The sequence below is a fragment of the Rhinolophus ferrumequinum genome, chromosome 14, assembly GCF_004115265.2.
Source record: "Rhinolophus ferrumequinum isolate MPI-CBG mRhiFer1 chromosome 14, mRhiFer1_v1.p, whole genome shotgun sequence".
Lineage (NCBI taxonomy): Eukaryota > Metazoa > Chordata > Mammalia > Chiroptera > Rhinolophidae > Rhinolophus > Rhinolophus ferrumequinum.
In genome coordinates this window covers 53,052,593-53,065,841 of record NC_046297.1, presented here as the reverse complement: position 1 = coordinate 53,065,841, position 13,249 = coordinate 53,052,593, and the positions used below count along the sequence as shown (strand labels likewise).

At 34.2% G+C, this 13,249-nt stretch overlaps 1 protein-coding gene and 1 pseudogene across 1 annotated transcript in view; both read left to right on the top strand.

Annotated features, from left to right (window-relative positions):
• Positions 1-13,249, top strand: part of CSMD3 (CUB and Sushi multiple domains 3) — a 1,093,095-nt gene that overhangs the window by 54,561 nt on the left and 1,025,285 nt on the right. The gene's annotated exons all lie outside the window — the stretch shown is intronic.
• LOC117034150 (histone-binding protein RBBP4-like) lies at positions 2,389-3,908 on the top strand (annotated as a pseudogene).

The following is a 13,249-nucleotide window of genomic DNA, read 5'->3' as shown; positions in this document are numbered from 1 at the left end:
TAAAGAGAGACTATTCTTTTGAATATTCTAATTTGGTACCAATTTACCGACTGATTAAAAATTTATTCAGAATGGTATTATACTATAAGACATACAAAGATGCAAAAAAAAATCTTAGCACTTGAATATCTTGCAGTCCATTTGGAAAAAAAAATAGCCAAGAATTTATTCACCAATCAAGTTTATAGATGTCAAATGATGAAAATGTGCTAAATAAGTGGAATATATATTAACTCCCTGTGTACTAGAATGAAAAGTAAAAAATCACAAATAATTTTAACTCAAATATATATGTGAGAGGACTGGTAACTTAACAACTGATTAGTTGTTCTCCAGTAGAATGCTTTCCTAAAACTTTGAGATTGCTCCTGAATACTTCCTAATGGCACCTGTGTAACCTATAGTTCTCATACAGAATACAAGGTCTTCTGGGTCATCTAAGAGCTCCATGGGGTTGTGTACGGTAATCACTTAAAAAATGATTCCCAATGGCAATCTTGTTTCACTAAGAAGTCCGAATACTCTGAGGTGCATTTAAAGCATAATTAAATACTTTTTCCAATCATCCCTTAGAAAATTGTTTAAAAGAAGGAAATACAGCATACTTAATTTAATGAACTATGACATGGTTAGTGGAGTGGACATTGATTGTCATTTGGAGTTCCTCTCCTCACTGATTTTAATTTAGGAAGAAGAAAATCAATTGCTGTTGTTGGTAGGAAGGAACTGACAGCAAAGCTGGTTTCACTTCCAGGACCCAGCTACCAGGGAATCGGAGTAGAAATTTGAGTAGAAAAAAGGACCTTGATAGTATAGGAACTTCGTTAACAGAAAGCATTACTAATTAAAGGTAGTTTTGAATAAAACAACAGAAAGTAAAGCTTTATTAAGCAAAGGTGTAAGATCAGAGAAATGATAGTGATAGAATGAGATTCAGCAAGCAGAGTATGGTAAATGCCAGGAAACGTAGTAAGTCTATGATGGTTACGTAGAAACAGCTATTAAATAATCACACGCCTTCTTTAATACTTCATTTAAATTTTTGATTTTTAAGATACAGCAGTCAAATTAGGCATTGATATACGCAATCTCAGTCTCATTAAAGTCACTAATTATGAATATGGTGACAAAAAAGTTAAGGAACAAAATAGGTTGCTTCTGAAAATTAACTGTTTATTGTATTTGTATTTATGTCAAACTTTGTTAGTCTATTTGCAAAGGCCATAATGATTTCAGAAAAAGAAAAAAATAGTCACTAAACTAGCACCACATAGGATATATTGAAAGGGAATGTATAGGGCCATGTGTAATTTTTGCCATTCTTTGAACATATGCCATGCTTTTCCATGCCTCCATACATTTAGGTTTGGTTTTCTCTGTATAATATATCACTCTGTCTTCTCAGCTTCCAATTCCAAGTCATCTGTAAAGGTCAGAATCCACCAGTCAATTCTTTATTCTGATTTTCTTGGCACCTTGTTAAAACCTCGACTACAGTTCTTAATTATGTTTTTGTTGGCTTCTTCCAATGTACTCAATTTCTTGAAAACAGAGTTTATGGTTTTTGTCTCTCTATATATTATCATCTAGCTTTTTTTTTTTCACTTGGTAGGCAAACAAATTTTCATTAACTAGAGCACAAAGACACCTAAGATTGTAGCTTAGTAAACAATAGTATAACATTTAGCTTACAATTTTCCTTTACTATACACTAAAATGGAAAACACTTTAGAATCCTATATGAGTTAGCAGTCTAACGAAATTTTTCTCGGTAGCCCACACTTCCATTTTAGAGATATAAATTCATTCTAGATGCATTAAATGACCAATTTAGCATTTCCTAATTTTGTTCAGGGGGACACACAGTTAACAGGTGTTCAATGAAAAAGGATTTCAAAGGACAAATTTGTTTTAGACAGACTAAATAGTCTCCTTATTTTTGGAAATCCACAGTGCACATTAGTACATAAGAGATTATGAATATTTTTGTAAGCAATAATCCTATTTAACTTCAAGCCAGCATTTCCCAAATGTGTTTGATCATGAAACTTTTTATTTTCTTTGTGATTCAACAATGGAGTTCCTTAACATATGCTTACAAAAATGCTAGAATATATTTACTACTGCCAGCAAGCTATCTGGGGGCAAAATCATCTGCAGAAAACATATTCCATACATTTTAAGTGTACTTTAAAATTGCAAAAGACCTGTCATTATACTAAACCTTTCAAAATAAAGTAAAGCATTTATGTGTTTTACAAAACACTTCAGAATATATTATTTCAGGGCAACAGGAAACAATAGAGGCCATGCATTACCAGTGCCCACAGCCTTCCCACCCCTCCCGCAATGCTCAACCCCGGGACCCCCACGACTTGCCTACCCACTATGGCTGATAAGGAAGCACCAGAAGCACTTTGGTGACGCAACAGAAGAACGTGTAACATCAACGAGGAGTACAAAATATGGAAAACCAACACCTCTTTTCTTTATGATTTGTTGATGAGCCATGCTCTGGAGTGGGCCAGTCTAACTGCTCAGTGGTTCCTGATGTAACCAGACCAGAAGGGAAAGATTTCAGCATTCATCGACTTGCCCAGAGGACACACACATCGGATGAACAAAACCACCTGTGATAGCCAGCGTGCAGCTCCCTAATGATACTCAGTTCGACGCTTCACCATGACAGTGAGAAAGGAGAATTTATATGTTTTGGCTGTGTTAGTGGAAAAATTGAAATAAACATCAACATCCACCATGAAAGAGAAGTAAGCAAGGCAGGTTATATACCCCAGGACCCTTACATCATTGCATCGAAGACTCTACCCAATGACGTTCTTATTTTTGACTATACAAAACATTCTTCTAGAAGAAAATAAAACCTGGGTTCCTCAGTCACACCAGTCACATTTCATTGCACCACAGCCTGATGGGTCTAATGGCCACCACCCTGGACTCCACCATCACAGGAAATGGCTGCCCAGCACTGGGCACCAGTGTGTCCACTTGCCTTTGCCAATGTTTTACAAAAGTGTTCTCTAGAGTTGCAGGTGACATTTGCAAATCTATATGTGTGTGTGTGTGTGTGTGTGTGTGTGTGTGTGTGTGTGTGTGTGTATTCTAAACTAGATCATTCTGGAGACTGCAACCCAGACTTATGTCTCCATGGACATGAGAGGAACGCTATGGGATCTCTTGGAACCTAAATCTCAGTGGGCACTTAGTGCTTCAGATGCCCACACCATCTGCCTATGGGACATCATTGCTCTTCCAAAGAAAGGAAAAATTGTGGATGTGAAGACCATCTTACCAGGGCAGACAGCAGTAGAAGATGTTTCCTGGCATCTGTTCCTTGAGACTCTGTTTGGGTTTGTTGCTGATGATCAGAAACTTATGATCAGGGATACTTGATCAAACAGTATTTCCAAACCAAGCCACTTTGTTGATGCTCACACTGGTGAAGTGAACTGCCTTTCTTTTAATCATTATAGTGAATTCATTCTTGCCACAGGATCAGCTGATAAGACTGTTACCTTGTAGGTTCTGAAAAATCTGAAAGTTAAGTTGTATTCCTTTGACTCACATAAGGATGAAATATTCGAGGTTCAGAGGTCACCTCACAATGAGATTATTTTGGCTTGCAGTAGTACTGATTAGAGACTGTCTGGGTTTTAAGTAAAATAGGAGAGGTATAATCCCCGGAAGATGCAGAAGATGGGCCACTAGAGTTGTTTAGTCATGGTGGTCACACTGCCAAGAAATCTGATTTCTCCTGGAATCCCAATGAACCTTGAGTCGTCTTCTCTGTATCAGAGGACAATGTCATGCATGGGTGGCAGAAGACAGAGAACATTTATGATGATGAAGAATCTGAAGGAAGCATGGATCCAGAAAGACAGTGGTCTTAGATGTGTCTACATGTCTTGTGATTCCAGACTCCCCTTTTCTTCCTCTCAACCCTGAGATTGATTTAACACTGGTTTTGAGACACAGACTTTGTTCAGCTATCCCTCTATAATAGGCACCATCAACAATGCTATTAGCCCAGACTGAGGGTGTCTTTTAAATATTAACTGGGGGTCTTGATTCAGTAAAGCCACAGACTTATATTTAAATTTTCTTCAGGAATTTTCTAGCAACAAAGATCTGGAGTATAAGTATTACAGGATGTAATTTTATCGAGAAAATAGGGGAGATTCGAGTCATATTAATTCCGACTCTAAAACCTTCACACCTGACTTTCCAGGATGCACATTTTCTTATAAAGAACACACTCTTCTCAGTTTCTTGAATTAAGCCAAAACTATGCATTCCTCTTTCCCATGTATTTTTGCTTGTTAGTGTATTTCTTGAGCTGTTTTTGTATTATTTCTTTCCTTTCTGTGAAATGGTTTTGTAAAAGAACTTGGGACCACCGAATTGTAAACATGTATGTTTTAACCTGACAGTTATACCACAGGTAGACTGTCCAGTTAAGTTGTAAAAAGTGAATTGATAGCTTGCTTTTTTTAAAAATTAAATTAATCCTAGATAAGAGTTGCTTTTTTTTTTTTTTTTTTTTTTTTGAGGCGTTAGTTATTGACCACGAGTTTGATACCATTTCTATTTTGGGTGACCTATTTCACTAGCAGGACTATTACTCTCCATGACTAACTGTGTAAGTGCTTATGAAACTAAACTAAACAAACAAAAAAAGAACAATATATTTCATTTGATACTGCAAATGTAGGTCTGGGGTCTGCTTCATTTTTCAGACAGTGACAAAGTACTCCCTAAAATTAAAAGTTCATATTGGGTGATTTTTATAAAAATAAAATTGAGGAACAGAATAATAGTTTCCATGACCTTGAAGTAGTTTCCAACCATGAGTTCTTTCATCTTACTTATGTAGGAAAGCTAACACAAATAAATCGAACAGCTTTTGTTATCTATTCTAATGTATTCGTGCTTTCAAGTTGTGTAATCCTTGCAGCTAAATGAAATTGCACCAACTGTGAAACTGTCATGCAGCTGTCTTTCTTTTCTTCTCTAAAAACTTAACAAGAATTGGTAATCCATAAGTAGCACCGTTTGCACACTTTAACCTTGGGAAGACTGTATTTTAATGTCTTCTCAATATGTTGAAGTGGAGATGGTAGGTATCTTATCAAAAAACATATTCATCATGCTTTGTCCAGCTTCTTGCTTTTCAGGTTAAATACCTCTGTCACTATAAATGATGACATGGATTTTTTTTTAAGTTTATTTGTTTTCAACTGTACAGTCATTTTTATATCTTGTTAAAATGTCTTGATTTTTTCAGTAGAAATTGTATGCAACTCCAAGATTTCTTAAGGGTTGTGCAACACAGAGGGAGATCTAAAGGTCCTGTCCACTAAGCTTCCGAAAAGCCGCTTAACAAAAATCTCAAATTATCAACAGTATTTATCAAACATAATATGCCCTTCAGATTCTGTGGTGTACATGAATAAAGTATAAGACATAAGTCTTGTTCCCAACCTATGGAGAGATAAGATGCATACACTCAAAGTATGCTTATATGATACACAATAACATATACTCTTACACCAAAGTAGTTAATTATACAAATTAGAAAATATAGGATAAATGAAAATGAGGGCAAAAGAAGGGGGAGAAGGAAATATTCAGTGTGCAATGGGAAGATGAGAAAGGCAGCACAAGCTCTGAACCTGCAAATATGTATTTATTTTTTTGAGTTGCTGTCTCTTTGCGGGTGATTTTGTCGTTTTCTTGGGAGATCATGATATAATATATCTAAAAGTACTTCCTAAGCTGTAATCTTCTATAAACATGTAAAATATTAGTATCATCATCTATAAGTCCATGAATCATTTCCTGAATACTTTTTGACAAATAAATCATTATATCGATAAGATCTTGAACTTATTTTACCATCATCTTCTAATAGTTGAGGATCTTTTTATTTCACATTAGACTAGAAGACAGAGTATCATTCAGGTTAATAGTGTGGCATCCACACCAGATTTTTTCCTGTTCTAGCTTTGACTTTGCTTCTTTCATCTCTCTGTGCTCATTTCCTCATCTATAAAGTAAAGATAATAATATAGCCTGTATCATAGGGTTTTTCTTAAGATTAAATAAGTTAATATAAAGTTCTTAAGAACTGTTCCTATCACATGAAATACACTACAAATCTGTTAGCTACTCTTGTGGATATGATGTTCCAAAATTAGATGCTATTTTAACATCATAAAACTGAGTGACAAAGGAAGTTAACCTCCTAGGGTCACACAGTCACACAGTAGAACCCTTATAAATCCTGGCATCAGGCTAAATTGTGTCTTTGCCATAACTTATCTAGGACAATTCATTTCTCTCTATTACTCCCTCTTATCTTGTCCCCATTCTTCTATCAACTCCTGAGCTACAAAGGGGAAATGTGACAGCACTTTTTATTGATTTGGTATAAAACACATGTGTCTCTTTTACTATATAATTCTGTATTATCTGTTGGTCAGTATTCTCTATTTGAGATGTAATCTAGACTGACCAGCAGCTTAGACAAAAAAAAATTATTGTGTATAATAATTTGTTGTTTTTAGAGTGATTTTCAGCAAGAATTTGATTGTTGGCTCTTCCAATAATTATTAGGTATGTGACAACTCTTTGTCTATTTTATCCTGCATTATTAGAGGTCATTGTAACAATACTTAGCTTACATGTGGAACTTTCCTTTAGAAAATGTTTCTAAACTTTCCTTTAGGAAAAAAAAGCTTCATATAGTAAAATTTCACATTTAATCAAGAGATCTGTTTGCTAATTAAAAGATCCCCCAAACTAGGTATAAATTACAAAAATTTCTTAATGCTATGCATTGTCACAGTTATGACATGCTTTTCTAATATAAATACATTACTTCAAAAGCCAGAGAACTCTGTGAGGAATTTATGCAAAGTTTCATGTACAGACTAATTATCCCATGTTACTATCATGGGAAACCAACTGGAGCATTTCTGCATATTTGATTTGCTTTCTAATTATTACAATGTTTCATCATAACAAGCCAATTTGCACTTGCAATATCTGCACATTTGCAATATCTGAACACTTGAAATGTGCATAGGTAGTGCCTATTTTTAGCAGCTATATCTAGAACAACTTTAGCTTCACTTTATTATGGATCTTCTCCTGTGTAGTTTCTTGATATTCCCAGATATTTCTGCTGAATATAAATATCTATCTAACTATGTATATGCTAAACTCAAGTATATAATTTAAATGGGATGTCTGAGAGTTTGACAGTATTTCTTTGCTAGTATTCTTTTCATCCATTTGAAGTTCCTATTTCTCTAATGCATACGGCTTGTCAAGTTCAGAAAGATCTAGGTGCTTTTCCAGTTCTGTTGTCAAGGTAAAAAATCGTTTCCTTATCTCTCCAAATATGGATCTTCCTTTATAAGTGTTATTTTGCAGTCACACAACTGATTTATTTTAACATTCCCAAGTTTTCAGATCCATAAATAGGTCCCAGAGAAGTTCTACAATATATTTTTAGAAATAAAATTATTTTATAAGACAACAACCAAAAGATAATGTCTCTGAATACATCACATCAGTTTAGTCATTTATTATTCAAGGATTGTGAGCTCCTTTAAGTGACAGATTCTTGGTTGAACCGAAGTCCACATGTCAAAGGTAGTATGACATTTTATCCACTAATTTTACTGATATTTAAAAGTATTATTTTCCATAATTACAAAACATCATATGAAACTGGGAGTAGCAACGTGGCAGTGGAAGAAACTGAATAAATAAATTAATAATCTTAAAATGTGAAAAGCATTGTAATGGAGATAAACAGAAAGTGCAATAATTGTGTTCTAGAACTTAATTAGAACATTTTCCCCAGAGAAAGTGACATATTTTTCCTTGGGTCCCAAAGTATGAGAACAACTCTCCAAATTAAGAATTTGGGAGGGGAAATTATGTAGAAAGAAAACAGCCTGAATGAATGAAATCACTGAATGAATGAGATCACTTTGGCATTCTTGTGTTGGGTGTGTATGTGTGCAGGCAGTGACAGATTTGAAAGGTAAAGCAGATGTAAAAAACTCAGTGGCCAGAAATAAATGAGCTTTAATTGGAGACCTATTATTAGTAAGATAATTTACAATCATCATTTTATCTAATGTATACAATGACTCAACAAGGTAGATATTATGACCCATCATTTAAAAACGAAAAATCTAAAATGTAGACAGGTTTATAGGTATATAAGATGTCAGAGGGATAGTAGCTTGAGGGAGAGGGATTACCACTTTGTGAGGGGTGAAAATGTCTAACTATTCCATTGCTTTGTACACACAAAGCCAATTAAAAAAAATGAAAGAAAAATAAATAAATAAAATGTAGACAGGCTTAGAATTTCCCAAGGCCATTCAGCTAAGAAACTGCAGAACTAGATCCAAAGCCTGGAATGATATCTGCCCACAGAGCTTGCCCTGTTCACACCCCATGTACTGCCTCAGTAGAGTGTAAGGACTGGATTACAAAGAACCTAATGGTAAATAATAGATATATTATTAAATAGAAAATGTGGAGTCACCACATATTTTTAACATGAGAGCGGCATTATCAGTCTAGGTTTTCTAAGACAACTCTAGGAGCCATACAGACAACAGAATAGAGCAAAGGAATCTAGGGCAAGGAAGACAAAGGAGAAAACAATGGCAATAATACGATTTAACAGTTATTGAACATTAATGGTGAGTCAGTCATTCTGCTAATACTGTACAGATTATCATTTAAAACTCAACAAAACCCCTAAAGGTGGGTACTTTTACTGTGCTTACTTTTCAAATATGAAAGTGTGATTAATTGTTCAAGGTCTGTATCACTTTTTCCTTGAGGAAGTCCAGTCTAGTGCAAACCACGATTATTGGTCACTTAAGTCTTGAACTGGTTAAGTAATTCAACCAGGATGAAACAACTAGCATATAGTAATGCCAGAACTGAAATTCAGACACTCTTATGTTGGAAACATTATGTCCTTGGTCAAGTTACTTAATCATTTTAGGATCTACTTTCTTCAAAGTCAGAGTAAAGATAACATCAATTTCCACCTCTTGGAATGTTTTAACGATGAAAATAAAATTATATAATCCCTACAAATGCTTAGGCCAGTGCGTGGAACATCTACAGTGCTCAATACCTGTTAACCACTTTATTCATGATGCACTATTTTAATATGAATATTTTGTGAGAAAGATAAGAAACTCACAATAGAGAAAAGATGGAGTGAATTAAGGGCCCAAGTTTTTTTTTGAGGGGCTTTGCTTTTGTTATTGTTGCTGTTTTAAGCTTTACAGACTGACTTGATTGTAACTATATTAATTTAGGAAGAACTTGAAGAGGCATAGATTTACTTGTGAGAAATAATAAAATCTGTGCTTAAAATACTGAATTTAAGTGCAAACCGGAATTTGTTTTGTCCTAAATACGTATTCTTAGCATATTTCAGCCTGTTAAGAGTAGGAACGAGCTGCAGACGGACAGGTCTTCATAATCCTGAATAATGCAAATTTAACATTAATCCCAGTGGACTTTTTCTATTTCATTAATGATTTTGCTGTAGTAAGTTGCCATTTTACACTTTTTTTTTTTAAATTAAAGTTTATTGGGGTGACAATTGTCAGCAAAGTTACACAGGTTTCAGGTGTGCAATTCTGTAATGCATCATCTATATATCACACAGTGTGTTCAACGCCCAGAGTCAGTTTTCCTTCCATCACCATATATTTGATCCTCTTTACCCTCATCTACCACTTTCCTCCCCCTCTACCTTCTGGTAACCACTAAACTATTGTCTGTATTTATGAGTTTGTGTTTTTTCATTTGTTTGTCTTGTTCCTTTGATGGATCTTAAGGTTATTATGCTAAGTGAAATAAGTCAGACAGAAAAAGTAGAGAATCATATGATTTCACTGATATGTGGTATATGAAGTTGAAAACATGAAAGGAGCAAGCCATTTTACATTTTGATTTATTTTCATAAATATCACCCAGTAATGAGGTAGAGGAAGGACAAGAGACTAGGAAGAGGAGTAACTGTGTCCTCAAAGACAGGTGTAACTCAAAAAATCCCCTTGCTCATGTACTCATGCTGTAATTATTCCCATGGTGCTTTAGAGCTCATGATGAACAGGTATTTTATTTGATTACCAACTATGTCTCAGAAGCTAATATCTGTGTGCTAAAAATATCTCTGAAATGGAAGTCAATGAAGCTAAAATTGTGAAAAGAGCAATTGAGATAGCTGAAGATGCCTATTCTAAAAGGAAGGAAAGCAGATAAATTCAGAATCTTAGCAACCATAATCATGTACATGTTTCTCTTTGAATTGAATTTCCTTGAGGATAAATTTGCTAGTTTGGTAGTCTATTTTAAAAGGCCATAGGTCACATATTCAGTTCAATAAAACAGCCATGTCTGATCACCTGCTATGTGGCAGGCATTTAGGTGCTTTGAATTAAAAATTAATTAAAATAGGATGCCAGATTCTTACTCAAACTCAGATGGTTCAAAAAAAGGCACCAGATAATTATAATTCAAGGGGATAAAATGCCATATAAATAAATAGTTGGAAAGTACAAAAGAAAATTAATTATCTCCCATTCAAAATGGTTTTCTCAGGGGATAGTACCACAATTTATTCCTTCATTCACCCAAATCAGAAACCTGGTTTCTCTCTCTTTCTTATTTTCCACTTCAAGTTCACTAATACACTTTATCTCCACTGTATCCCAGTGACACTTTTTAGTTCCTGCTGGTATCATTGTCCATGAGAACAATGGTATATGCCTCTGGCTCCTCTTAATCTTTCAATAAAATACACATATGATTACAGGGTATCCCCTTCTTAAAATACTGTATTTTACCTCTATTATTTATACTCCTTAGCATAGTACATAAAGATTATCAAACATTGGTTGAATAAATATATGAATGAATAAATGAATCTATTAGCTACTGATCTATCCAGGTTGATCTTTGACCTTTCCCCAAACAGCAGGACATGTAGCCCAAAAGAACTACTGGCTTTATGAATATGCCGTGCTCTGATTCTTCATATACTACTGCTTCTCTTCTCTGTCATCCCTTTCAATCCCATTCACATTATGACATCCTATACACCCCCCATACATGTATCACTTTTCAAAATCATCCTCAAGAAGATTTAGAATTCCCCTTCTCTCTGTGCACTATATCTAATCACCTCTGAGATTATAGTTATGCTATTATTTTTACAACTCTTTAAATGAATATGAAAAACTTGTGGACATGGATTCTATCTTGTTTCTCTTCTTAATTTGATACCTCATATAGTGTTTGAAACCTAGGTGGTTAATAACATATCTATTGATTATTAAAGGCATGCATAAAGTGAACAAATGATATAGAAATACTACTGTATTCCTAAAAATAGAATAACAACCATTTCTCAGTTTATAACCTTTTATAGTTTACAAAAAGTAAACCGTACATTTTACAGACATTATCTCATTTCAGTCTTATTTATGTGAGCTTAGCTACTAGAAAGGTAAAATATAACTATGCCAAAATGAGACAAGAAATTGTCTGTTTGGTTTCTTTTTCTTCCAACTGCTGGATCTTTAACAACTAAACCAGTAAGTATGTGTCCAATTTATTTAATGGAAAATGACTTGAATTTGCTATCCAAACTATCACTTCATTTGTTTTGAATATTCTTTAAGAGCCAACAGAATAGTCTTTTGATATAAAGACACACTTCCAACTCAAAGTATTCTTTGCCTTTCTGGATCAAAAAGATAATTTTTCCAAAATTTAGTTACAAGAAAAGATCTGAACTGTTTCATAATGTGTGTTCTATATATGCCTCACTGGAAGCAGTCTTTCTTCATATTTCCCTTTTTTATAAATTGTGGATCCTATTTTTTCTGCACAAAGATTTTCTAATTTAGTGTGCTTGTGAAGCATTTGAAATAGCAGTTTGAAATGCAATTTCTGGGCTTAATCTCCACAGATTTTTTTTTGTTCTGAGTCAGTGTCAGTAATCTTATTTAATAAGCATTGCAGCTTATTCTGATCTAGTGGTCTGTGGATCACACTTTGAAAACAATCGGTGAATGTACCCTAATAATAATAATTATCATCACTGAATGCCCGTGTGTTGTTTTTAAGGGCAAAAAATATCAATATCTTTAGTTCTCAGTTTTCTTATTTGTAAAATATGGGGTATTTATATACAGATACATACACATATTGAGAGAGAGAAAAAAAGAGACATCTTAACAGTATGTGCTGATTGTGCTAGTCAAAAGAAGTACAGAGATTAATAAATGTAAAAGCTATTTTTATTAGATGTTTGTATGTGCAGGCACTGACTTAAATTGTCTGCATGTATCAATTCAATTAATATTCACAATTACCTTACTCAATGACATATCTTTTCTTTCTGATTTTACAGAAGAGGAAATTGAGTCAGAGAAAGTGCATAATTCACACAGGAGCCTATGCTTGTGAATGGTCAAAATAAGATTGAAATCCATGAAGTCTGCTTTAGAGACACTCACTCTTTACCCTTAACAACTATGTTTGGATTCTGCCTACCAAAATAAGAAAGGCAGGAGAGGGAAGAAGAGAAGAGAATACTGGCACAGCTACTGCTGCATTTCCATATATTTGGGCATTTTCAAAGCATTTTATATTTTTGGCACAACATTTCTTAAACTGCAACTAAAAATCAAGGCTGTTTCAAAGGAGCAGTTAGAATGATGTCATTAAAGATTTTCTACTATCTGGTGATACAACTTTATATTTAATCATTCATAGAAATGTCTAAACGAACATCAGGAAAGCTCCAAAACAAAACCTAATTGAAATAAATAGATAATCCTCATATAACAAAAAAAAAAAAAAACACGAATGACCGATAATATGAGAAAAATATTCAGTTAGATTTTAATAAAAATGTCAATTAAAACAGCAATGTAATAGCAGGACCCATCTTTCCTGAATTGTATCTTTCAGAGTTTTCCAGTCTCTTCTTTTCTCTCCCTATCCCCTGCCAAAAACTTTAAACATTCTCGTTTCCCAAGTACAATCTCGAGTACTTTATCTTTTTATACACAGTTCCCTTGGAGATTTTATCCTCTTTCATGGTTTCAAGTAAATATTAAAGAGTCCACAAATTCTATACGCAGCCCTGGCATCTTCTCCGTGGTAC